Source organism: Anopheles stephensi, unplaced genomic scaffold (assembly GCF_013141755.1).
Source record: "Anopheles stephensi strain Indian unplaced genomic scaffold, UCI_ANSTEP_V1.0 ucontig53, whole genome shotgun sequence".
Lineage (NCBI taxonomy): Eukaryota > Metazoa > Arthropoda > Insecta > Diptera > Culicidae > Anopheles > Anopheles stephensi.
Window position 1 is genome coordinate 31,826 of NW_023405420.1, and position 25,273 is coordinate 57,098.

A 25,273-nucleotide genomic window follows, 5' to 3' on the forward strand; every position below is an offset into this window, starting at 1 on the left:
CTGTCGGCGGCTTGAAACTCCTCCACGGTCGAAATCCTATCAGTGAGCAGAAGCACGTGCAGCAGCTCGGACGAGTCCGCTTTCATCAATTGCAACAATCGTCTTACGGTGCCACCGTTTCGGCTGACGATGAAGACGTGCCGGACTTGGTGTAGGCGCGCTAGGGCGATTCCACACCGAAGTAGTCCGTCTCGGGCAGGTTGTGCCGGGCACTGATGGTGATCGTCACCGTTTGCGGAGGGATCCGGACGGGGGAGTGGGATGGTTTCACAGGCTGCTAGCTGGCGGGATGCTAGCAGCGAACGCCAAAAGCACTTCGGTATGTACCAGGGCAGCAGGTCGGCCGGTGATGGAAGCGCTTGGTGGAAAATGTCCCTCAATGTAACACTAACAATTTGAGCCTGTTCTTCCTCCATTTTTGGAGCGCTGGTAGCGATGGTGTTGATTTTGACGTTTTTGGATGACAGCAAAATGGCTAGCAACGGTTACTATGCTCACGCGGGTAATTTCCTGTGGTGAAGCACCATGGTTACAACACCGGATTGGTTTCTCGACACAAATGCAAGGACGGTTTAAAAAAAATGTTGCTGCAGACAACTAAAATTAAATGAATTTTCAGTGTGCAATATAATGCGAAACCTCAAAAACATCCAGTGCGAATGGAACTCTAATTGAAAACCATCGATTTTGGCATATCAATGGGTGCTTGGTTATGAAGTTATTATCCCACCAAACGCTCATCGACTCGAATCCTCGTTCTCAAGCATGGCACACGCGTTCGTGTGCCCCAATTTACCCACCCGATCCTCTTTAGCGAAGTAATCAAATTGTACTCCGTTCGAAGCACACGGTGCAACACACGGAGTAAATGCAAATATTAATACATTCAAATTGCTGCCTGTCTCACCATATGTGTGTCGCGTGATGTGCAAGCTGGCGCACCCGAATTCGACGAACATGCAATTAACGGGTACATCAGCCGTTCAAATACGGTGCAGGAAGGTTTGCATGTTAGTGGTGTAATATTTGTGGCGGAGTGCTTGGTAGAGGTGATGAGCGCGACAGGATGAGGAACCATATTGGGTGCTTACATTGTGTGTTTTTGGTAAATATTTTGGACAGATTCGGCAGTAGCTAATCAAGCTGCGTGAAGGTACGAATTTGCATTTTAAAATTACTTCGGCGTGGAGTTGTCCATGACAAAAATTACGTTAGGCTTCTCCTATTTGGTGATACTCGTGGTTTTTCATTTACAAGCAGATGACGCCTAAAGGTATGAAAATTTTAGTGTACGAACTTTGTACGGTCTGTACGAATTTTGTTTATATTGATTTGATTTGACGATTTCATATGATTGTGTTGTACAATCGATACAATTTTATTTCTTACTTATTTGTTGATGAATCCAAGACATATCAAAAGCTAGAAGATATTACTTTCTCATGGTTTTTGTACTCCAAAGCCCTTTTCCAAACGTTGATTACTCGTCAAATTATCTGCATTTCACGATTGCTGATGCGATCTTTCTATTCCACCCGTTGCTTTAACAACGCATCCACATAACACAAGGCCCCACACATCTGATTGCTTTAGTCAGCTTTCATTTCCCACGTATCATCCGGTGTCCCATATTCCTGGATGAATAATTACATTCCACATCGGAATGAACCGCTAAATTGCACGCTTTATTTGTGTTTCTACTTTGTGCGGGTTAATTTTGAGGGCAACGGCGGTGGCGAATGGTGCCAGAAAAAGGGAGCATAACAAAAAAAGGGCTTCTCGCTCACTCAGATCCACACACACACAGATCGATATGACGTGGTAGGGACGTGCTCACCGGAATGCAAACAACGTGTCAGTGGAGTAGGTGTTCCCGTAAGGCGTAAGGTAGGGTGAAACTTCCTTCCTAACATAATTTACTAACATTCAACCTAGGTTATTTGTGTCTGTGTGTGGGGATGCTGTTTCGTGATGAAGTGTGGACGTGCCTGGGAACGTATGCGGTTCGCCTAGTGATTGCGAAATTTCGATACGAAGTGCAGTGTTTGCGTGAAATTCAAATAACACCCCAAACAACATCACCTCCCCTCGGTGAGAGGTCAAGAGCAGATCCTTGGGGGATATGTGTCTGTGTGTGTGTGTATGTGTTTGATAGTTCAAGGGAAAATCAACCTCATTGGCTAGCATCCTTCTCGCACGTTTTAGCAAGCAACTTCCACGAGACCAAGCAACGGAGCTGATGATTTTGTTCCACTATCTATCTGACGTTCAGCAGCATCATTAAAAAAGTCATTCTGAAATGAAAAGTTGCACATAGGGAAAAACGGGGGCAATCGCAAGGGGAGTGAAATCAGGCTGTTAATATAATAAAATAAGTATATTTGCAGCTTGGCTCAAATGAGATTTTCCCACCACCACCACCACCACCACCAGGACACACATCAACTCTAAAATGCGCGCGCGTGTGTGTCGTAACGAGACACACTCCAAACACTGCTCGCGACAGTTTCGTTTCGGGAAGACATTTTAATTTCGCGTGATGGCATAACGCGACCGAGCGCGCGTTCTATCTCCCGTCACCGAACCAGCAACCCGTCCGGAATGAAATTATAAACTTTTGATCGTTCAACCGCAACGTACCGAGGCGTAAATTTGATGCAAAATACCGGCGAAAATGTCGGGGATGAGAGTTATTAGGGAATGAGGTTGGGTTTTTATTTAATAATTATTTAGCAACTTTCCATGTAATCAAGCTTATTGCACGGTGAAGATAAGCGAAAAGTTTCATAGTACTTACAGCTTTGGTTGCTGTAACGGGCAAAGGTAGACAAATTAAGTAAAGCCGACTAAGAGAAGATTTAAAAAATATATGCCTTCAGAATCAGGACGAATTTGCATGTTCATCATTCTACAAAATCCAAATCAGTTTGAAGTAATTTATGTTCTAACAATTCTCATTTATAAATAATCTGTTATAGAAAAAAGATTTTGTGAACATAGGTGGAGGCGCCCAGTACTTGTACTCATTGACTAGATTTCTACCGAATTTAGATTGGAATAATTCAACCGAGCATGCCCGGGATATGGCAAATAACTAGGAGGAAATGCCTAGTTAATTTTGTTAATTGTTTTCTGCGTGAATGTAATTCACAGTCACCACATGCGGTGGTGACAATACGGCATCGGACCGTCATATTTAATAAATAAAATAAATAGATTGGAATAATTCCGGTTGGTACTGATATTTTTATTGATTTTGATATAAAAAACACAGTTCTTAAGTACAACGAATTCAAAGAATTTTTGACCAAAAGTTGTTGTAACTCACTTTTTAGTGAAATGACCTCAGAAACGAAATTACGACCCCGAAATGAAATTTTTCCTCGTACGGAAAGCAAATCTAGCCCCTTGTCCGCAAGCTACACGACCGAGTTGGTTAGAAAATTGAATTGAAAACAGATCCATTGATTTTCCACTCGCAAAGATGCACCCAAAAATGCGCCGCTGGGAAATGCACTTTTCTTGCTACGGTGCTACGCGCACAACATAAATCCTTCGCTAGCTGCAAACCTGCCTGCATGCTACAAATCCGGCCACAACATCTGTCTCTGGTTCACGTTGGCTAGGGGGAAAAAAACCCAAACGTTGCCTGCTGCATCCATTACGCCATTGTGTTCGAAAGCAATTTATATGTTTTCTGCAGCCCGTATCCAAGCAGGAGAAGCGTATGGGGCCGATATGGGTGGTAAAGCATTTGCTCGGTGCACACAATATGTTGTACCTTTGGGCATACGAGCTTCCTGAGATTCACGAGCGTGGTGTGGTGAGTGGAGAAAAACACCTTTCTATCTTTCTGTTTTTCCTCGCCCATTGAAGCTAACGATCGGAAATGTATTACTTTCTTTTCCACAATTTCCATTGAAAGAAACGAATGCAAAAGCTGAACGATTTGAGCATCCTTTATTTCGCCAGCCCCCCAATTCTGACTTACTTTGCGTGTTTTGCTTCATTTCATTTTTCGATTTTGTGTTGGTCAATTTCAAAATAAAAGCTCCCGCTCTTTACACCATTCGGCTGCCAGGAAGCGGCCATTCGGTTGGACAGAAGTCGTTCTCTTACTCTGTCTCTCTCTCTTTCGCTCACTCGCCTCCGCTAGATTTAACTGGTACTTGAACGTAAACGGACACGGATTCAATTGCCGAGTGAATCGTTCTTGGTTTCTTCGGATCCTGAATCGTCCTGAGTGTAGCAGAAAAAGCATAAAAACAGCTCAAGCTCCTTCATCATTATCATCATTGACCCAGCTGTTCGGCCATCCGGAGAAGTGCTTTCGTGTCGGCCCAGAATAAACACTCACCGAAATAGTACGGCCAGTGGTGCAAAAATAAAAACCCCTCCGAGCTTCTGCAAGTGTCAGATGGCTTCTAGCGCTCTCCGTTTCCTCTGCAACCCCTTCCGAACACTTGGCCGTTTTTGGTCCCAGTGATACAAAGTCTCTGCATGCTGTAAATACGGACAAGGGCTCCGTTTGTCGGACACTTTATGGCTGTAACGAAGTGCTTATTAGTTTCCAGACACAGTCAACCCCGTTTTTTTGTTGCTACCATCCGTGCTTCTGCTCGAGCACACTCGTAAGTGTGTGCTTGTGTTTTCTTGCACACTCGTCGGTGTTCTGGTCTTCGTGTGCACCACCACGAGCTGCCGCGTGTAGCAAGCACGATAATCAAATTCCAATTGCAATCTAAAACTCCTCCCAAGTTGAAGAACGTGATGAACTGGTTGGGTTCCGTACCGTGTATGACACAGCGGCGACCGGCGTCGGTGACGTGACGATGGATTTATGAATTGATATCACATTTTTCGCTTTTTTACTGTGCTCAGTTTCATCACTCCGTTTTTTTTTTTCGCCATCGTAAGCTGGTACAAATACGATCAGAAATAATTTTATGCGCTTCATTCGCTTTCGAGCTAGCGATATGAAATTTGTAGCTTGAAAATGCGCTTGGTACCTTCGATCTCGTACGATACATTGTTCCATTCCGTACGGTACGAGCTCGTGCATCGATGGCGGTATTTATAATTCATGAATCAATCCATCATCGATGGTTGGTAGTGGTTACAAAACGAATGAAAAATGCTTTGGTTACCAGCAATTGATTTTCTTTTTTTTCCAATTTTGAACACATTTTCCTAAACTGATTTTAAGTTCGCTTTTTTTCTTGCTGCAATGAATGAAAATTATAAATTATTTCAATAAATAAATGTAAAATTCAATTCAATTTTCAAAGCTTTAATTTGTTTCAAAAGACTGCTTCTTGGACAAGGTCCAACATGTCTATCGGAAGTATAATGGCTTTCTAGACAAAAGTTTCTTAATTTAAGAACCCCCGAAAAAGACACACTCCTGGCTCCAGCAAACAACGACCACTCGCATGGTACAAGCAATTACACAAAATTTGTAAATTATTCCCAAGCACGCCACGATGACTGCAGCAGGCTGCCAGATACTTTGCAAACGACCGCAATGAAAAGTGGTACCGGTCACCCAAAGAGAATGCACCAACACACACACACTCACTCGCTCGCACATAAATTTACCTCATCTACGCAGAAAAAGGCTCTCGGGCAGTGGCTCGGTGCAGCTTCTTCATGCCGGGGTCCCATCTGTTTGTGGAGTCATAAAAATGTAGCACACGGTCCCCAGAACGTACTGACGCATACAGAACGAGCAAGCTTGTTCTGCACACTGCATCGCACTGTAACCATAAACCCGGCTCTTGACCTTTCGTGGCAGGGTGAGGTCATGCGGAGCCGAGGCCAGCCACGATGAGCACGAACAAACATTAATGTGCAACCTGAGTCCACGGGCAACAGCGAGTAGCAGCACCAGCTTCAGAACCGACCGCAACACGTGTCCCGGGGTTATTAAGAAGCGCGTTTCGGGGTCTGCTGCAGCGCTTTTCTCTGCTGCGAGGAAAAATGTCTTTGGCAGTGAGTGTGTAAAGGAGGCGGTGGGGTTTTCGTTTTTAACGACTTGACATAAATTTATGTACATGAGCATGAAAGCAATAACAATTATTGAGCATGCTGGAGCCGTGGGCTGGAGGGAACGAGATTAGACAGGTTGGCTTCAAGGCTGTCATTGTGCGAGTAAGATAAAGTTGTTTGGACAGTTCATCCCATGCAAGATCTTTGGAAACACATTTAACTTTGCGATTAAAAACTGTGTTGCATAATTAAAAATTCAGAAGATTTGTATGTGAAGAACTGTAACACTCTAGATTCACCCTTCAAACGTTTAAGTTTGTGCAATTTTTTCCCTCTGTGTTTCTTCTTATTTGAAAATTATTAAAATGCAGGTAGCGTCTCATATACAGCATTCAAACGCCTAAATGTATGCAAATTTCTCTTTGCTTTATTACATTGTGTAGTCCCATGTCTTACTAGCGTCATAAATTGCTGCCGTAACCATCGTAATGACAGCAATTGGCTACAAATTCAGTACATTCGTCAATTAATTTCCAGAACTGAACCGTAAATCCCGTGTGCCATCTTCCTCCCTAATATGTCGCGTGATAACGTTTTCTGAACGGCTTCCGAGCAGCATTCAGCGCCTTATGTTCGAGCACGGTTGCACGTTAATAGTTCAAGCACATGCTTTCGGTTCGATAATAATGTATGTGAGTGGTGGTGCCTTCATCACCAACACCACCACGACGAATTGCAGTTTGCACCAGTGATCGTGTATCGTCTCAAGATGTCGTCCTGCGCAATTCGTGTGATGGAGGCGCCTGGCCGTACTTATCTATCGCACGGTGCTGTGCCTGCTATATTTATTATGCACTTGAGGCGTAGCTACGGGACCGAAAGGGAAACTGCGGTGGCTAGGAGAGCAAGGCGCGACGGGAGTGTCGTTGAACGTCTGCGACAATTTGGAGAAAGTAACGCTCGCCACGAGGGTGCTGTCGGTCGAATGAATGGTTACGTGTGAATAACTCGACCCCCGGCGCAATATGTACGACCAATTTTCATGTCATGCCGGGACGATACGAGTGGCCTGGAAAGAATCGCAGGCCCCCTGGTAGCCAACGCTAGAACGCGCACGCTGCAATGAAGCGTAATCCTTTAATGTTTGCGCTCCGGTTCTCTGGGCATGCATTATTAAAGCACGTTTCCCAGCGAACTTGAACATCAAGGGAAGAAAGCGGCAGCGCCAGAAGTGGGATTATTTGCTTAAGAAGGAAGCAGTGAATGGAGTGAACAGTGCCGCTTAAAGACGAGCATCTTCTCGTCGGGGAATGTTTTCATCAGCAAGCAGAGTGAGCCACCGAGGGTTTGCTCCCCGTTCTTCATTAACGAGGTAAGTGATTAGCTATGGGTGGATGAGCGGGGGGTGCAAGTGGCCGGTGTTCTATCCTGCTCCGATGCTCAGCAACGATAAGCGGTTTGGAGGAGGATGAGGCAGCCGATGTCTGCGCGATGATGCTAATACGGACGCTCGTTTGCTCTCCGAAATCCGGCCCAGGAGATGCAACCGTTTTGTGCATATTAATGAAGCTGATGATGTTGAATGGGAAAAGGATACTTTTGCTCACGGCGAGAGATTGCAATAAGGAAGCAGTTGCAGAAATTGTAACTGTTGTAAATGTTGCTCCAGATTTATACCAAGCTCCAAAAAAAAGGCTTCGCCTACAACAGACAGTAAGAGCGCGGTGTGCGAAAGAGGTACTTCAATTTCCGTTTTTTCTGTCGCTCTTCCAACAGCTTCAATTCGACGCTACTCAAACCGTCAAGATCTGGCGAACTCTTACTTGTTTTCTTTGACTCTCCCGTTGGTGTTGAACGCAAAATGAAATTAAACCAAATTAAGCAGTAATTAAAAGTGAATGATATTGCCGTCAGCGCTCGGTACTATCGGGTTCACTGGGATTCGGGCTGATGCTGATGCTTTGGGAGACTTTTGCCGGATTCCCGGTGATTGGTGTACCAGTGTAAGTACGTCATCCAAGCCTAAGTGAAGCTAATTCAATCGAGTTTGCAACAGTGGGTAAAGATTGGATGCAGATAGGTGCAGGTGTGAACTGATGTTTCGTTCGAGGAGCGGACCACCCCATAAATTGGTTCGAAATTGAATCAATTTTTGCCATCAACTATTGCTACTGAAAAGGAGAAGAATTTTGAGACATTCACTCTGATTCGTGCCCTGGTGTCAGGATTCTGGATATCTACAGTTCTTCTACAGTTCAGCTATAGAGAGTGAGAGAGAGCTATTCAAGGAAGCCTATCAATTTGATCATCACATTTTATTAGGAATCCCATCACAACAGTTTGGGCGTCTAATGGTGATGATTGAGTTAATAAAGCTCTTCATCTTGATTTGTGAGAAACGTGTTAAATTCAAGAAACAGCTTTATTACTACATCCCAACAAACGACATTAAGCTATCAAAATCATTCCGGATTAATGTAATACAATGATGGTTGAGATTGAATAACAAAATTAAATTGATCAAACTATTAAATGGCACTTTAAACATCACCTTCATTCTTCGCTCTCCAACAATTTTCCCCACGGTTGAAAATTGCTGAACAATTTAGAAAATATTCAATTATGTTCCTACTCACAATAGCGCCAACGTCCGGTGCTTTGAGTTTTTCCTCGGAAAAAGCTTAAAACGCTTCAAGCTACGCTGTATTGTTCCGCGCCCAGTGAATTATCGCCATTCTCTCCCCCCAGTGGAGCGGGAAAACCAAAACCGGAAAAAACAAAATCTATTCATTTTCGTCCGATCGATGTGCAGCCAAATACAAAATAAAACTCTTCCATTTCCAGTCGGCTGCGAAATTGAATTGATTTTATAGAATTCGAGCAGCAAGCAAAAAAAAAACGGTGGGCATGAATATTAAGAACGCAGATTGATTGAGAGGATAAATACACCGTACCGAAGGCAGCCCACCTAGCAACGGATGACCATTACCGGGTGGACGTGCCCGGGATGCGAATGGGTAGTCCGCTGAATGGAACCAAGTTCATTTCCGGACTTCCGCATGTTACATTTGCGTGTTTGATCGAATTTGAAAATCGAATTAAATTTTCCCTGTTAGGAGTTTGGAGATTTCTTCCTGCTTTTGAGAAAAGGGAACTTAGAGAAAGGATAAGATAAATCTCTTCGAAACATATTCATAATGAATCGAAACTTAAAAAAAACGTCCTCCTACATAAAAGAATCATTAAAACCCTTATCATCTTTAGCACCGGCAACACGATGCCTGCATAATCCAAACGAGCCTGATTGTTGGTTAATTATTGTTATTACTTCCATTTGCCCTACAATCACTCTCTCTCTCTCTCTCACTCACTTTCCTTCTCACAACATGAATGGTCAGTTTTCTTCTTCCAACGAAAACGGACCTGAAAAAAGCCAGGATCAAGCAGATCAGTTTCATGCGGCCTGGTCCCGTGCAATTAAAGCATCTTCCCAGCTTTATCCTAAACCTCCCGATCCCGAGCACCCGGGACGATGGGGTTCGAGCGTCTGAAAAGGTTTCCGCTTCATTTAGTAACTATTAATCTCGGATCGGTCTCACGTGCGCAGCGTACCAACCGCAACCACTGGGCACAGGCCCACCGGTCACCAACCGGGACTGGGCCCACGGTGGTGGTTGTGATAATTTGCATGCAAACCGCACACCGTGCCAACAGCTTTCCGCTTTCTGGGGTTTTATAGGGAGGAGAAGAAAGTGGGAAGCGGTCCAGTTTGAGGGAAAAGACTCCTGGACACACACCAACACTTAGTGGAGTGTGGTCTGAAAGATACGCGATGGAATGGAAAGAAAAGTTTTTTAAAGAAAGAATCACCTACTGTGGAGAGAAGGTTGGCCAAAAATGGATATTTGATAAGATTTTATGGATCATTTTGAAACATTTTTCATGAAAAAAATAACAAAAAAACAACAAAAAAAAACTATTTGTAATACTGAATAAAATTAGCAAATAAGCAATCAAAAATATTAAAAAAAAATCCTTGAGATGGAATACGATTGGTCATTGTAAACAGACGTTTCCTTCCAAGAATCCATTTGAGGGAAGAACATTAAGGATGAAAAGGCACTCCATTCCGTCTGCTTTCTAATCTTGTTCCGATTAAGTCTTCTGAAGCTTTTAAAGATTCTCAAAATCACTTTCTACTAGCTCCTGATCTACTAGACTCGGACTCACTAGCGTTATCAAATGATATCTTTACCTTCATAAACCTAGACGAGCACTATCTCTGCCCAGCACAGGCCACTGGGACACCCAGATAGAGATGCTTCACGACAGATTAACATATGATTTGAAAGCCAGCTTTCAACACAGCCAACCGAAACCGAAAAAAGGATGATGGATTGATTCGTGTGTATGCTCGTCAACACTCCGTCAGCTGGAGCTAGAGAGGAGAGGGGAAAAAAATGAGCAAAATGGTTGTTCGCAGTCATCAGTGGATGATAAATTGCAGTCCAAACCAAACGTGGGACCTTCGAGAGTGACCAATTGGAGATGGGTGAACGAGGTAGAAGTTCATCATGCCTTTCTACCGAGCTTCATACATGGTAGAAGAAGGCGTCTTTCTCAGCCCCGATTCGCTCAAAGCTTATCTAATCTGGTTTTAAAATTAACCTCAAATTCGCAACGTCATCGGGTTGCGGGTGAACGTGTGGTTGCTGTTTACTTGCGCACACAGTACAGCCCAGAAGCATTCCGCTCGTGCCATGAATCACGTTTCCAGTAAATTATGATTAATGGAAACGACGAGCGGGTTTCGTGAACGGATTGCTTCGGCTTCATAATGCGCTCGTGGGTTGAGAATTTTAAACGCAAAGGATATCAAACACTCCCCGGCAAGAATACAATTTCACGTTAAGATGGCTCGGTTAAGCTGCTAAGTTCAGCTCAGTAAATATAGATCACCCCCATCTGAAGTAATATGCAATAAATTGCCTAGAAGAACTCTGGCCAACTAGCACCACATCAAGTTTTTGTCTTATTTTTAGCATACCGATGGTTTCTTTTTCCCAACACCCTATCTTCAGCAAACACTAGCCTACACCCTCAATAGAGTCGGTTGGATGAGTCTGACTTGTTTTAGTAGTCGAAGCTATTTAAAGACATACGCTGTGGTCCAATTTCTCGACAATCGACTGCATCAGACAGTGTCTGGCTGTGGGTGGACACATGGCAAACATAACCCACCCGACCCCAGCATTCCTACGCAGTGGGCATGTGGGCGATTGGAGAAAGGTCGCACCGACAGCTACAATGTTGTGTGTGTGTGTGTGTGTGCCTGCATTTCACTCCTCTGCCAACTCCCCCTCCACAAATCCGAATCCCTTAAGCTTCGATGGTTCATTTCGGATTGCTTAATGAAATACGAAATAACTTGTCAGCTGGACTCATTGTTGGCTGAACCGATACCGATACTGGTTTGCTGGTTTTGCCGAATCTTTATTAGAATGTCACAACCAAAAACATGTGCCGTACTTGGGAAAGCGCGCCATAATCCGACGAGTCAATAGAAAATCAGCCACCATCAGCACTCATTTCGCTTATGGATTTTGAGTGGTGCAGACTCAAGGATACAAATTGTACGCGTACTAAGTGAGCGAGAACGAGCGAAATGTAAGGTAATAATCACTTCCAGCCTGGGGGTGGGAGAGCCTATCTGGCACATCCGAAATTCCATTCTCCATCGAATGAGTATTCTGGCCACTTGTCAACGTTTTCATCCTCCTTCGAAATACTTAAACCTCCCCAACTCACCCATGCTCAGTTAGGGTGGGATTTTTTGACACAAGAAATTCCTTCCAACAGGAATATATTTTCCAACTTCCCAGCCTTGCTAGTGTAGATTTTGTGGTTGAGGAACATTCTTTCACGCACACACTACTACACACACAAGGCAACACGAAACAGGCGTGAGCAGGAGCTGGATAATTTCGTAAGGATTAGCGATTTTTGTATGGGAAATGTAGCAAGAGAACCTCCAACGCAGGCCGGCGAGCAAAACAATAAAATAAAAACCAAAATTCCTGTTCTGCCATTAAAATGCCTGTCCCGTACTTAACACTTCCTTTTCGGAGGGGAAATTATGCTACCCGTTGGACAAAACCAGGTCATTATTGGGGGGAAAGAATAGGGAGAGAGAGAGAGCCTTTTGTTCTGATCGTTATTTATGGGCACATACAAGGTTTGATAGCATAGTTTTCCCTTTTTCGGTGAATTTTCTTGCTATTGTTAAGCATGAATACAAATTTCGCTATAAAATTGGTGGTTGAAAATTGTCTATTTTTAGTCGATAGAAACGTTCAACTCGATACAAAGTCTAGCAAATTATAATTAATCTCTTAAATAATCGAAGTGTTAATCAAGCACTACAAAGGATGGAATAAAATTTCGCACTTCTCGTCAAGCCTCAACATTTCAACATGATTTGAAATTGAAGGGAAACCTGTCTGAAATCAGCAGACCTTTCGCTTTATTTGAAAAAACCTCCCGCTCAATTATTGGCACCCCTTTTGATGACCTCCAACTTTTACCCTTCTGACTCAAAATACGACTCACAACAACCACAAGTGTCCCGTCAATCATTCGCTCTTTCCCACACCTGTATGACAGTGTGAAGTGTGTCAGGCCAATTAGTTGTCTGCAGTTTTATCCCTGGTTGGCTTGCGGTTGCTGCGGTTAGGGTGGGCGTGGATTAAAGAAGGCTAACCGATCTGACCTCTCGTGACACAAAGGGGCTCTTAATCGTCCAATAATCTGTTGCGCTTTTATTGTGCTAAAGTGTGTGTTTGAATATATTCCAACAAACAATTGTTCACTTTGAAGGTATTCGGCGACATAGAATGCCAATTCTAACACTGATGAAGTGTGCTCAATGAATTTGTTTGTGTTCTAACCGATCAAACTGAGCAGCCATTTCATAGCCAAGGGTAGGAATGGTTTAATGCTTTTAAAAATAACTTTCCCATTCACCTTTGACCCAATCAATCATCACTCATCGAACTGGGGACACTTTTCTCCACCCCATGTCAGTCAGGCTTCATTTTTATATTTTCACCTTAACCTCAAGAAGGCACAACGAACGGTTCTTTCTTCGTGCGAAAAACCCTCCCCGGAGCTATAGAAATTGTACAAACACAAAATAAAAGCTCCACAAGGATAGTCCCTTTCGCAAACGCACCATGTGTGATCATTAGATGGCTAAGGATGTGCTTTCGCATTTGCCGCACCTGCATGAACCGAACGAAGGGAAAAATGGGGAATCCTTTTCCCACATGTTCGGTGTGACGGTACTGCAAACCCAATAAACAGACGCAAAAATAGCTCCCGAGAGGGTCGTAACTCTGCTCATTGTCTCCGCAATGTACCGCATGCAGACAAATAAAAGGCTCACCAATACTACCGTACCCAGGGTACCTTCTTTCATAAAAATGGCATCCGCAGCCATGTGCACTGTACATTGAACAGCAAAACCAGATGATAAACGGGTGTAACCGATTATGTATTGCACCATAAAACATCACGCAACAACAATTTTCCAAATGCACACCCTCACCCTGCACCCCTCATGGATGGGATGGAGGGGGGGGGGCGAGAGAGGAGGGAAGGGATTTCCTTTCCCACCCACAGTGGGAAAGGGTGAAAGACACACGCGTTTATTACGCGTGATGAAATTGTTCGCCGACTTCGCAGCTAAATCCCGCCCGACTCACCGGAACGGCTTGCACACCACCGATGAAGCTGGGGTTTGGTGCTCGGTAGGTTTAGTTTTGAAATTTAAATTACGACCTTTGGGGCCATTATTAATCTTACTTTGGTATTATTGTGGAGATGCCGGGGGGGGGGGGGGGAGAATGGGGGTCGGACAAAAAGCGAAGCAAAATGGAGTCAAATTAATTTAAAGTACATACGGTTTGGCGTATAAATTATGTTTTTCCTTAATGCCTAGCCCAGCGCTCTACGCAGCTGTCGGGTGTTGTGGCTTTGTTTGTTGCAAATCAAAACGCAATTATACGGTACTGTTCCGGGGAAATGCATAATGAGCGGGAGTGGAAAATAGTTTACATTCAATAACACGTGAATGTATAATGGCAAGTGGAGAATAATTTGCTTCATTTAATGGTCGTTTAAAACACGTTTAGGAACAGCAAGCGTGGCGAATAGTGATCAAGCTTGAAGGATGTGCTACACAAATTGCATACTTTGAGGGGCTCTTAATCAGATTCATCATAAAGTTATGCAATTCGATGCTAATATTCAAATGTAATCATTAAAAACTTAAAGTGTTTATAGATATCGCCTTTTGATGTCTTGACAGTCCCTATAGAATCGAGTGCATATTTACTTACGCAGGATTCGTATTTATTAAATTTCAAATTATGTTTCTTCATTGCTTTCACTAGCTTATTTACAAAAAAGGGCATCAAAATAAAAAAATAAAAAGCTCCAAGAATTGCTCGTGCAAGAGCTCTACCTCATACCACGATAGGACAGAAAGCGTTAAAAATAATTTACATGATGTCGCTCACCAAAACAGCCGGGTTCGTTGTATCTCCTTTGTCGCGAATCAGACCGCCTTCCTCTTCCTTTTTCTTACGCTGTAATCCTGCTCTTTTATCCCATCGTGTAGCAGCTGCTTGTTTCTTCTGGCGTTTTTTTTTTTTCCTCCGAGAATATATTATTATCTGCCCGCCGTTGATAGCTGATGAAAACTAGCTGTCTACACCGGAGCTTAACGGTTTCAATAATCTTAATGAAAAACTTCTTTCTTAACACCCCATTTCCATTGGTGTGCCTGAAACCACGTACACATTTGGCCGTATTCCCTCAAGGGAATTTCGCACAAACACACCCTCGCACTCACACACACACACTGTCACAAACCGATCGTCATTTGATTAGTTATTGCAAACACTCACAAGACCGAACGTATTCGAGTGTCCTTCTTCGTGCTTTCTTTTCTGGCTCCAAACTAAAGGAACGGGGAAACGCCATCCTTAAACTTTATGATCCGCTCTCTTCATCTCCTCTAAGCTTCCCCATCCAGACTTTCAACGCCGATCCGACTCCAACTCCCAACTCTACGGCACAGCGTAACGAGATATTTGACACTCAGTGTTCCTCGGTAACGTTTATGAATAATTCATCGACCGAAGGCTCAGCTGGTTCCGAGTGCGTTCAAGGCCAGATCAACTACCGTCAGTCTCTCACACACACACACACACACAGATGGAGGTGACACACTCGTTTCAGCGACAAAACGACGCATCCCTTTTTTTTCCTGGACCAAAAGGGAAAACCAGGAAAATTGATTGTCCCGGGAAGGTCGAGAGAAAAGAGGCGGCGCGAGTAATCAAAAAGGGTTGGGATTGTTGAACGAAGGAATCAAAAAGTTAATCTCGCCAATTTTCCCACTTTTCCCACGAGCGTGAGCGGGCTATTGCTGGTCGGCCGAAGTGTTAGCGCGGGGGGGACGGTTTCGGGAAGAAGTTTAACTCAAGAAAGTTATTCCTCGACACAAAACTACCCCATATCTTAAGGCGGCGATAAAGATGAAAATGGTCACCAATGTGTGTGAGTGTGGTGACAAAATGATGACAAACTTTTATGTCGTCATCAAATAATGACTTTTCCTTAACCTTCATTTGTATGGTCTCGATCCCGAGCAACAGAACTATCGCTAAGCGCTGACACGCACCACGAAAAGACTCATACAGAAGCGAACGGCACAGGCGTCTTTACCGCGTGGAAAGTAAGAAAAACAATCGACCCTCGGGGGAAGGTGTGCGTGAGTCCACAGGAAAAACAGATTTTTCACCCTCGCTTTGCTGGCACGCCGTTACGGTTTCCCCCCCAAATGAGCCGTGAAAATGGAGCCTGCTTACCACCATTAAGGTCATTTTCTTTAAGATTTTCCTACCCGCAATGTTTGCTATTACAGTAAGAAGCTTTTGCTTTCGATTTATGATTTCTAGGTATTGTGTTTGCACAACAATAAATTCCACTGTTTGTGAGCACTTTTCCCGGGGTCGAGACTTTTCACTTTTCACGTAAGGGGCAACAGATTACGCCTATTTCTAGCTCCTGTGTAGCAGCAGCAGCAACATTCTTTCTTTTTGGCTTGCGGCCAGCTCGGCACAGCACGGAAGAGAAAAAACTGAGGAAAAACCACCCCGAAATGACCGGAAAAACTCTTCACTCATACACGCACGCGTTTTTTTTTTGCACTCACCGCGGAACCGGTTGCGTTATTGGAATTCGCAATAAAATGCACGACTCCTGTTCACGGTCACGATTCCGTGCGCGAAAAACGGAATGCCTCGTTTTGAGGTACGTGTTTTCCGACCGCCGTGACGTCACTCACTAAAGCGCCGCTCGATGTGTGTGGGACGATGAAGGATCGCCTGAAGACAACAAACACAACCTACACACACACGCACATAGTGAGACGCTATATTAATATCCGCACATACACACACAGAGAGCGTTGGGCAAGCGCCTACAGATAGTCACACGTGAAAAGGATGCCTGTCGGGCATCAAGAGTATCACCCCCATGCACATGGTGCCTGGTTTTTCGCTTCCGTGTGCTGGCCTCCCGAAAAAACAGTCCCCGCTCGAATGCCACTGCACAATGTGTCAATTGCTAGTTGGTGAGATGTGAGCCGAGCTGACTCACGCAGCAGATCTTCTGCTGTGAGACTGTGCGAGAAGGACTCGGCGATGGTTCATCTCACCAAGAGGATGAGCTCACGTGAGACTCATCGCCTCAACCGAACGGGAAAAGCTCATCACTCTGTTCCGGGAGATTGCTCTAGGTTTTGACTCTAGGATGCTGCTCTCGCGCGGTACTATTAGTTGTTTCTCTCTGTGTGATGCTCGATGGGAAGCTAGGTGGCACAAGCATTTTGTTCTGCCACCGGTTCGTTCAAGATGGTAAAGGAATGTAAAGGAGTTTTTCCTACGAATGTTCTTTTTTCCCGTCTCAACGTTATGAGGATGACATTTCCACTGATGTTTAATTATATTTATCCAGCCACCTTACACCTTACAACACGATTAAGATTAATCCTTAGCGCGTGCTGCCACAATACACTCACAGTCACGGTAGACCTTCGAATGGGTTTAAAGAGGATCTTATGATTCACCATGCGTTGTTTTTCCTATCTTCCCTTTTTTCCGACGGCCCTGTTTTCGACACCCAGTAAGAGAAGAATTGGAAATTGTTTGCGAGCAAAATACGAGAGCGATAGCCAGAGCACAGAGAGCAGAGCGCTACGTTCCTGTCGAAAGCCAACAAGCATTTTGTTTGTGCTTGCATCCACGCAAGCAAACACAATGCGCCAACACACACATAAACACACCACACCGAGCAACCAAAACAATAACACAGTCCCACCAGTCTTCACAGTCAGTGAGTCAGATGTGTCAATTCTGTCAATGTTGTGCTGCTCCCGCTGTTTGGTTTTGGCTCGGTGGTGCCACCGTGACGGAGAAGGCGGTGGTACGAGCTTTTCCGAGCGCAAAAATTCATCTTCCTCCGTTCACTACCGGGCTTCGGGGCGCACCAACACCAACCGAGCGGAGGTTTGCTAGTGAGCGTGAGAAGCAGCACAGCACACCACAGCAGCCAAACTCACCACAGCCAGCATCCGAGGGACAGCCCCAAACTCACCACAAAACAGATGAGCTATTTCGGGTGCTTCGGACTCGGGTTCGGGTTTGCTCCGTTTGCTCGGTTTGTTGCAAGAAGACGAATGGGAATGGGAGCCGCTGTGTTTGGAATGCCGTTTCGAACGCCCGTGTGTCCGTGTGTGTGTGTGCGTGTGTTTCCGTGGTTTCTTGAATTGAATAAGCAGTTTCGGTGTGGTGGCACGTACACAGCTTCATGCAGTGAGGCGAATCGAGAAAAAAAAGCAACGAAGGAAGGATTAAATGTGGACACCAACACACACGCCAGCGGATGCAATATTTTCGTGCGTTGCTGCGAAGGGGTTTGAGCTGTATTGGACGCGTGAGCGAGGCTGCATTGGAAATGGTTCGTAAAATTGCTACAAAAATGTTCGTTTTAGATAGAAAAATAATTTTGGTTCTTTGCGTAATCTACCAGGCGTCTCCATTGACTTAATATTTTTGAATTTTGCTGAAAACAATTACTCATATCTTGAATTGACTATTGAATAATAAAAAACAAAGTTAAATAATTTTTTATATGTGAAAAAGGTAAAAGACTCGAGAAGGCCCCCCCTAGAATCTTTTGTGTGCAGCACTGTGGCCTGTCATTTTTATAGCACAAAGGGATTTTTGTATGGTCAAAACCCATTTGATGTAAACATTGTGCATTGTTCCTTAATACTGTTAATAGACAGCGAGTAGAACTTGATACAATACATTTTAACAAGAGGTTTGAGATTATGATATTCTTATGTTTCCTCCTTTGCTGAATATCAATGCAAGGTAACAAGTATTCATCGAATTACTGTTCCGTTACCGTCCGAGAACGCCGAGCATGTTTTAGGCCCGATTGTTCACCCCTAGTGCGATTGAAAACTAGTACGAAGCTCCTGTAACCCAAAATGAATGGTAGGGTTAGCGGAGAGGGGATTTTAATCAAATAATAACAATATTTTATTCGACTTTCTTCAACCAATTTTGACCACACTGAAAGCACACTGAAAGCTCACTGTGAAGCTCTCGCAACGTGTACTGCGGATTGCATACCTTTAGGCGTAAATCCTACAGCGCCTAACAAATTTTGTCAGGGGGGGGCCTTCTCGAGTCTTTTACCGTGAAAAAACTTAAAATTATTAAAATTTTATTTTATCTTATGTTTCAGCATGTTGATGAAGTACTGGGCACCTCCATGAAAAAGCAATGGAGGCAATACAATAAATAAGCAATACAATTTCAATGTCCTGCCCAAAAAACACATTAAAATAAAATAATTTAATTGTTTCATTATGAATAAATTGTCGATTATTATTAATGAAATTTTTATTTTTGCATAACTAACATTGGATCATGTTTCTAATTCGATATATTACTAAACAAAATTAAATGCGTTTCGTAAAATCTAAATTGATAATAATCATTAAAATGAACCATACAATTATTCCAACAATTAATTGCACATCATATAACTTAACTATTTCAGGATAATTCCAAGAGGGGATTTAAAATAAATAATAATATTAAAAGTCCTTTCCTTTCAAACAAATCTGTGTTTAATTACACAAAATTCACACAAACTTTCACTTCCCTTATTGGCACGCATCTTGCAGCCTCAAAACAGTCATCCACGCCGAACAACAAGATATAGAAGTAAAAAAACCATTCTAATTCAAAGCCCTACTACGCTGTGCACCATTTTGTGCCATCTGCAAAGCACTTGTTGAGCGAAAGGTTTCGACGCGTGCAAGTGCACTCGTGCTGCCACAGAACAATGGGCTGCAGAAACCGTTTCACACCTGCAAAAGCCCATTAAAGGCTTTCGCACCAAACCCCGTTCAGTACCGTGCGCCATTGTTCTACTACACGGATCCATCAAAACCAGCCAGCCAGCCAGCCAGCTTTGCACCACGAAACGTGCCGCTCGCTCGATCGACTGATCGGATCGGAAGCGGACAATGCGGTTCAGCTGAATATGCGAAGCGCACACTGCCTGCCACCCATCACAATGCATTATACCGATATGCATACCGGGTTATTTCGCACCCTGTGGATGCGAATTCCACTGAAAAAACAGTTCCAACGGGCATTGTAAAATACCGATGCATTATTGCAATAACGAGAGCAGCATGGGGCCACCGGAGGAAAAAAATCAACGTACATGGAACCCTGAGCAATAAATTGTCGTTGCGCTTTCTGGTCGCCCATAGAGAAGGCGTTCTTCTGCGTCATTCGTAAGGACGCAGAAGAAGCTCCATCGCAGCGACGCTGGTAATGGGGAAAAGGAAATGCAAATGCGGTTGCAACTGGCAGTGCTGCCACTCGATTGATATCGAAATGAAAGCATCGATGCATAATCAGCATTTTCACAGCCGTTCCCGCCTGACTGCGGCACGCCACGTACGTACTGCACGTCCTAGCTGCATCGAACGACGTTACTTGTGTCGTTCGTGTACGGAAAAAGGTCCTTACGTGACACAGCAGGACGGTACCGTGCTTGGGAGTTGCATTCGACGTGAATGTGCTTTCCGTTACTCCGCAAGTGTCGCATTCAATGCACTCGAGATCGATTCTGTTATGAAGAGGCACTGCAGAAGAAAAGGACCGTAACACGCCAGCACGCCAGCCAGATGTGGGACCCTGCCCTAGGGAAATGGGTGAGCAAACAGGACAACAGCCACCAGTGGGAAAGGAATGAGAGGGAAAGAAAATTACAGCAAGCAAACGGAGGCAAATTATTGACACACATATAAAGTCAAATTGTGTGCAAATCGATTACCGACGCTCGTTGACGTTCTCCCCCGTCAAACCGAAACTCGACACGATGAAAGAAGCTGAATGCGCTTGCAGTTGCCATTTTATGAAGTTTTCCACCCATTTCTATCGCCAAACACACACTCACACACAATCATTTCTAGTGCGGCTAACTAGCGTAAACTTTTCATACCACTCAACGCAAACAGAGCGTTAAATTGTCGACACCCATACATCGTCGCTGTTGCGCATATGTTTCGCCTGGTGGACAGCAACAACATGTTGGGTCGCTAATTATCTTCACCGAGCCGAACTATGTTTCGTTTGTGTAAGCAATTAATTTTCCGCACCGAATGCATTTCCCGGCACCGTGTTGGAGAACGGTTGAGGTCAGATTGGTCGCGGGAACGATGGACCCGAAGGGATACGTGGTTACGTGGTTAGCAAATTAAACTACCGTTTGTTTTTGGGGTGTTCGGGTGTTATCGGGTCGATCGATAACACGCCGCTTGTGGTGCATGTATCGAACACACTGAAGAAGCAGGGTTAATGTTATCACTATGATCTGATTAAGCAAATTTGTAAACCGGCGGACTATTCTTGCAGTTGTCTTGAGAGCCTCCAACATCATAGCAGAAATTTCATGTGTTTTGTTTCCCATTGCCAAGCTTCTGGATACTTACTGGCAAAACGTATGAAAACTTCAATACTTGAATATGCTATTTGTTCAACTGTAAGCCAGGCTATATGTTACCTATATACTTATCAAATGCTAAAACTGCTCGCTGTCTTGACCTGCATCAGTAATCCTTTACACGGTTTAGCGCCGTTGCATGCCAATCCATTATGAGGCATCAAAGCTAACACTCCATTGAAATTTGAGCCTAAAATGCCTCCTTTGCTCATGTGGACGTTCTAAAACAACTTTATGGGCTGAGTTGTCCGATTCCATTCGCATGACATGAGCAGCTCACCAGAACCTGGCTAGTATAATTCGCTGCACGATGGTGAGATCATCGTAAACCTTGTAGCGTCCAATCAAGCCATATTGTTCCTCTGAAGACCAAAACCTAAAGGTTAAACATGAGTGACGATTGTTGCTACCACGAATTTGTCAATTATTAAATGCCACAGGACCTGTTTAGCCACAAACAGAATTGACTGCTCTAGCACTTCTGGATTCATTTAAAGAAGCCTGGCAAGGAAGGTCTCCGTTAACCATGATTACGGCCTAAAAAAACTTTGCTGCTTAGGTCGTAAATGACCTGTCTATCCCAATGCTGCCTTGATTTTCTATGGTCCTACTAACTCGAGAGTCCTTGGCCTACCATTACCGAATTCATTGACCAAGTAGTGACTTAGAGAGACGATACAGACGAAATTTGATACCCGTCCTTTCAAAAACTACCAATTTACCCCAAAATTCCCTCTAAACTAAGAACAATTTAGAATAATTTCGTGTAAGTTCAAAGGGTTTTAACGAGCCACAGGCTCCTCATTAAATTAATTTTATTAACGTTTTTAATGTTTCGCACATACCTCACGACAAATTTAAATGTAACGCCACTGATAAAGTTTTAAAAATCACATTTACATTTCAACACGACCATAAGGAAGGACCTTCATCGGGGACACACCGAACAGGTGACAACACATGGGTTCTCTCTCTTCCACTAAACGTTTTTCGGGTCGCTTTTAAGCACTGAACTGCATCACCCTGGCTTAAGAGGAGACCCTGAGCGTCAAGTGTTCGTCTCTTCATTAGGGTAATTATTTCGCTGCTGCCCTTTGTGATGGTTCAAGTGCCAAAAACGATCCTGTCACTAAGGTCAAGCATCACAGCTCGTCCCGCTTCCCGCTCTACGTTTTGTAATCTGTCCCTGTTCGAGCCGATCCGGTAGCTTCAAGGTTCGGGTTTCAACCGAGCTGGGCTGAACATTAATCTCCCGATGCACTCGACCACGGGGGCCTCACTGCTGGATGCTTTTAGCTGACCAAACCGATGTGCACACGCTGCCAAGGGAAAACAAAAATGCTCTGAATAGGAAACACAGCCAAAGCAAACCGAAATCTCCTCCTTAGGGGACAAAAACACTCCAAACGAAACTCATCACTTTGCACCGGTAATGGTGGTGGCCGGTTGGAGTGGCAGAGTGGAGTAGGGGATGAAATTGAATTTTTCTGCGTACGTGAAACATTAATTAGCCTAATTACGCCCAGAACGCCAACAAGCGCCGTGGTCCGGTGGCGGATAAGCCTCGCCAGCTTATGACCCCTCCGGGGTTATCCCCGGCTCGGTGGAAAAGAAACACTAAATGCTACGAGCGAAAACAGGCTTCTGATTTTGCTAATTTTCAACATCGTCTGGTTCGCTCTCTGCGCATCAAGTGCGTTTCGTCGTTAAACATCGGCTCACACTTGGCTCACCAGGATCAGAAGGTCTGCATGAGCCAAACGCGACGTTACCATGGTGCGATACCGTCGAGAACTGGCGGGCCAGAACGAGGCCTCATGATACGCCCTGTTTGCGTTCAGTTAGATGTGACATCCTTTCATTGCGCCAGAAAATGTGAACCTTCTCCCGTCGGAATGGAAATTGGCAAGCGCGTGAAATTATGTCTCGTTCTGTCGGTACGAGCTTCGCTGGCTGTTGAATTTTTGCTTTGCTTTGGCCAGCCAGCAGAAAAGCCATACGAAACGCCGGTGTGTTTGGTGTTCTACCTTAATACGATTTGACACGAGCGGGTGTCGCCACATTCATCAGGTTGTCGTTGGCAACTGAGTTGAGCTTTAGGGGGAGCGCGGTGTTTGAGTGTGAGAGCTCCGCCTTTTTTATACATTTACTCATTATGCCGGCAACACTCTGGGGGCACTGACACAGCGCACTGTAGTGAGCTTTCGAGACGAGAAGCTTTAATGTGTTCAAGAAGCGTTAAATGTATTTGATACATGTTCGTGGCAGTCAACTGGAACAGAGTGTTAGCATTTGGTGGAGGAAAAATGTTTTCATCATTGTGTGTTCTCTCAGATTGTTTTTAGGTACTTCACGGCTTTGATTACAAAATTTTCTTATTTTTTTCAGAAATAATTTCTAACTGCAGGAGTGTTTCATAAGTTCGATATGTCAACTTACTACAAATAAATGAGAAAATACCTTTTTATCTAACGACTAATTAACCAATACTAAGTTTAAAGTATTCTAGTCCTGCTTTGCAACATTCGCCTTTCCGAAGCCAAACACATATTAGCTTCGCTTTCATTAAACGTAACGGACGTGAGCTTATTCACTTAGCAACAAAGAACTGCATTAAAAAAACTATCAAGCTATCCCCATCCTCTCAGCGAGAACAATCAGGTACCTGCGCTTTACCTCTCTGGGCGATAAATTTTCCGAAACCTCACACAAGAAATACACACATAAGAAACTCCAGCCAGCTACAAAAAAATGCCCCGGAGTACGCCTCCCAGGACTGGTCAACGGAAAAACGGGCTTCTTTATGCCGGACCATTACTCATGCCACAAGAAGCAGCAGAGAGCCGAAAACACGTATGAAAAAGAGCTAGGAAAAACCTCGAGATTTCCCATACCGAGGAAAAACAAACACAAAAACCTCACTACTCAGCAAGCCCGGTACCAGAATTAATGATGTAATTGTAAGCACAAACACAAGTGCAAGCGAACGCTACCCTCGGAAAAAAGCCGGCCTCTTCAGCACGATGATCATCATCATCATCGATCAAGGTGTCTTTCCGGAGATTCGGTGCTACTGTTTCCCCGGAAGTGTAAAAACAAAAGCGGTATCCTTCCCTCTGGTTTGCCTTGCTCAGCGGAAACGATGCTCACGGTCGTCACGTCCGGTTCAATATTTGAATCGATATCTTTTTATCCCACTCGCACAGCCACACGACTGCGGAAACCAACGCGTAAAAAAGGAAATGATTTCTCGTGCCGATTATCCACTGCTTCTGCCCCAGGATCACCTAAACAATGTTTACACAAAACCCATCCCGTCCAGCATCCATTTACCAACAGGAAATCATCCCGAAAACCTGCCCAACCTGGCGATAGGGATTTAGCGTTTCATAAATCTCGGCACCCTTCGCATTTACAACTTACCACCGGTTCGCATCGTGGCCGCCATGTTTGCTGATTATTCCTGACGTTTCCGGGTGTGTGTTTGTATTGTTGCTTTAGCTTTATCCTCGAGCTGGACCGTTGATTGGGTAGAGGAAAAGCGTTTTTTTCCTATTTTTATCCTTTAAGCGTTCCTCTTTTATTCCTCCGTCCGTAGTCCTTTAAATAGAGAGAGAAGAATATAAAAGCAAAGTATTATTAACAGTCCATCATTCGGCCCAAAACAGGGCAATCGCTGAAAGTGTGAAAGATCAACATAAAAATCCGACGTTCTCTGGCGTTCCCATTCATCCAGATCTCCTTCCAAGCTTGCGAGCAAGTTGATTTAGCGTTTGATTTCCTACCTACCGGAACCTTCGAACAATCGATCATTTCCCTAAATTGAGCACTCGCTCACTCTTGGCAGCCCTTCCACAAATGATTTACCGGACCTAAACGAGCACTGACACCAGCATTTTTTCTCCACACGTTTTCTTCTCTGGAGCTGATGTTGTTAGTTTATGAGCACTAAATTCCTGCCTGTCTGTGTGTGTGTGCCTCGCCAAACGTTACACTCGCATTACACCAAAACCCACCATTCCTGTGGCCAATGTTGTGCCAATAAAGAAGTGAATTGCCCTTGATTTGGTGTAGCTTGGAAGGACGATTTGACGATAATCATTACGTTCCTGTACCTTTT

The 25,273-nt window shown here is 44.2% G+C and overlaps 1 pseudogene; it reads right to left on the bottom strand.

Annotated features, from left to right (window-relative positions):
* The window catches only part of LOC118517130, a 56,522-nt pseudogene extending 31,820 nt beyond the window's left edge, over positions 1 to 24,702 (bottom strand).
* Between the last annotated feature and the right edge of the window lie 571 nt (positions 24,703 to 25,273).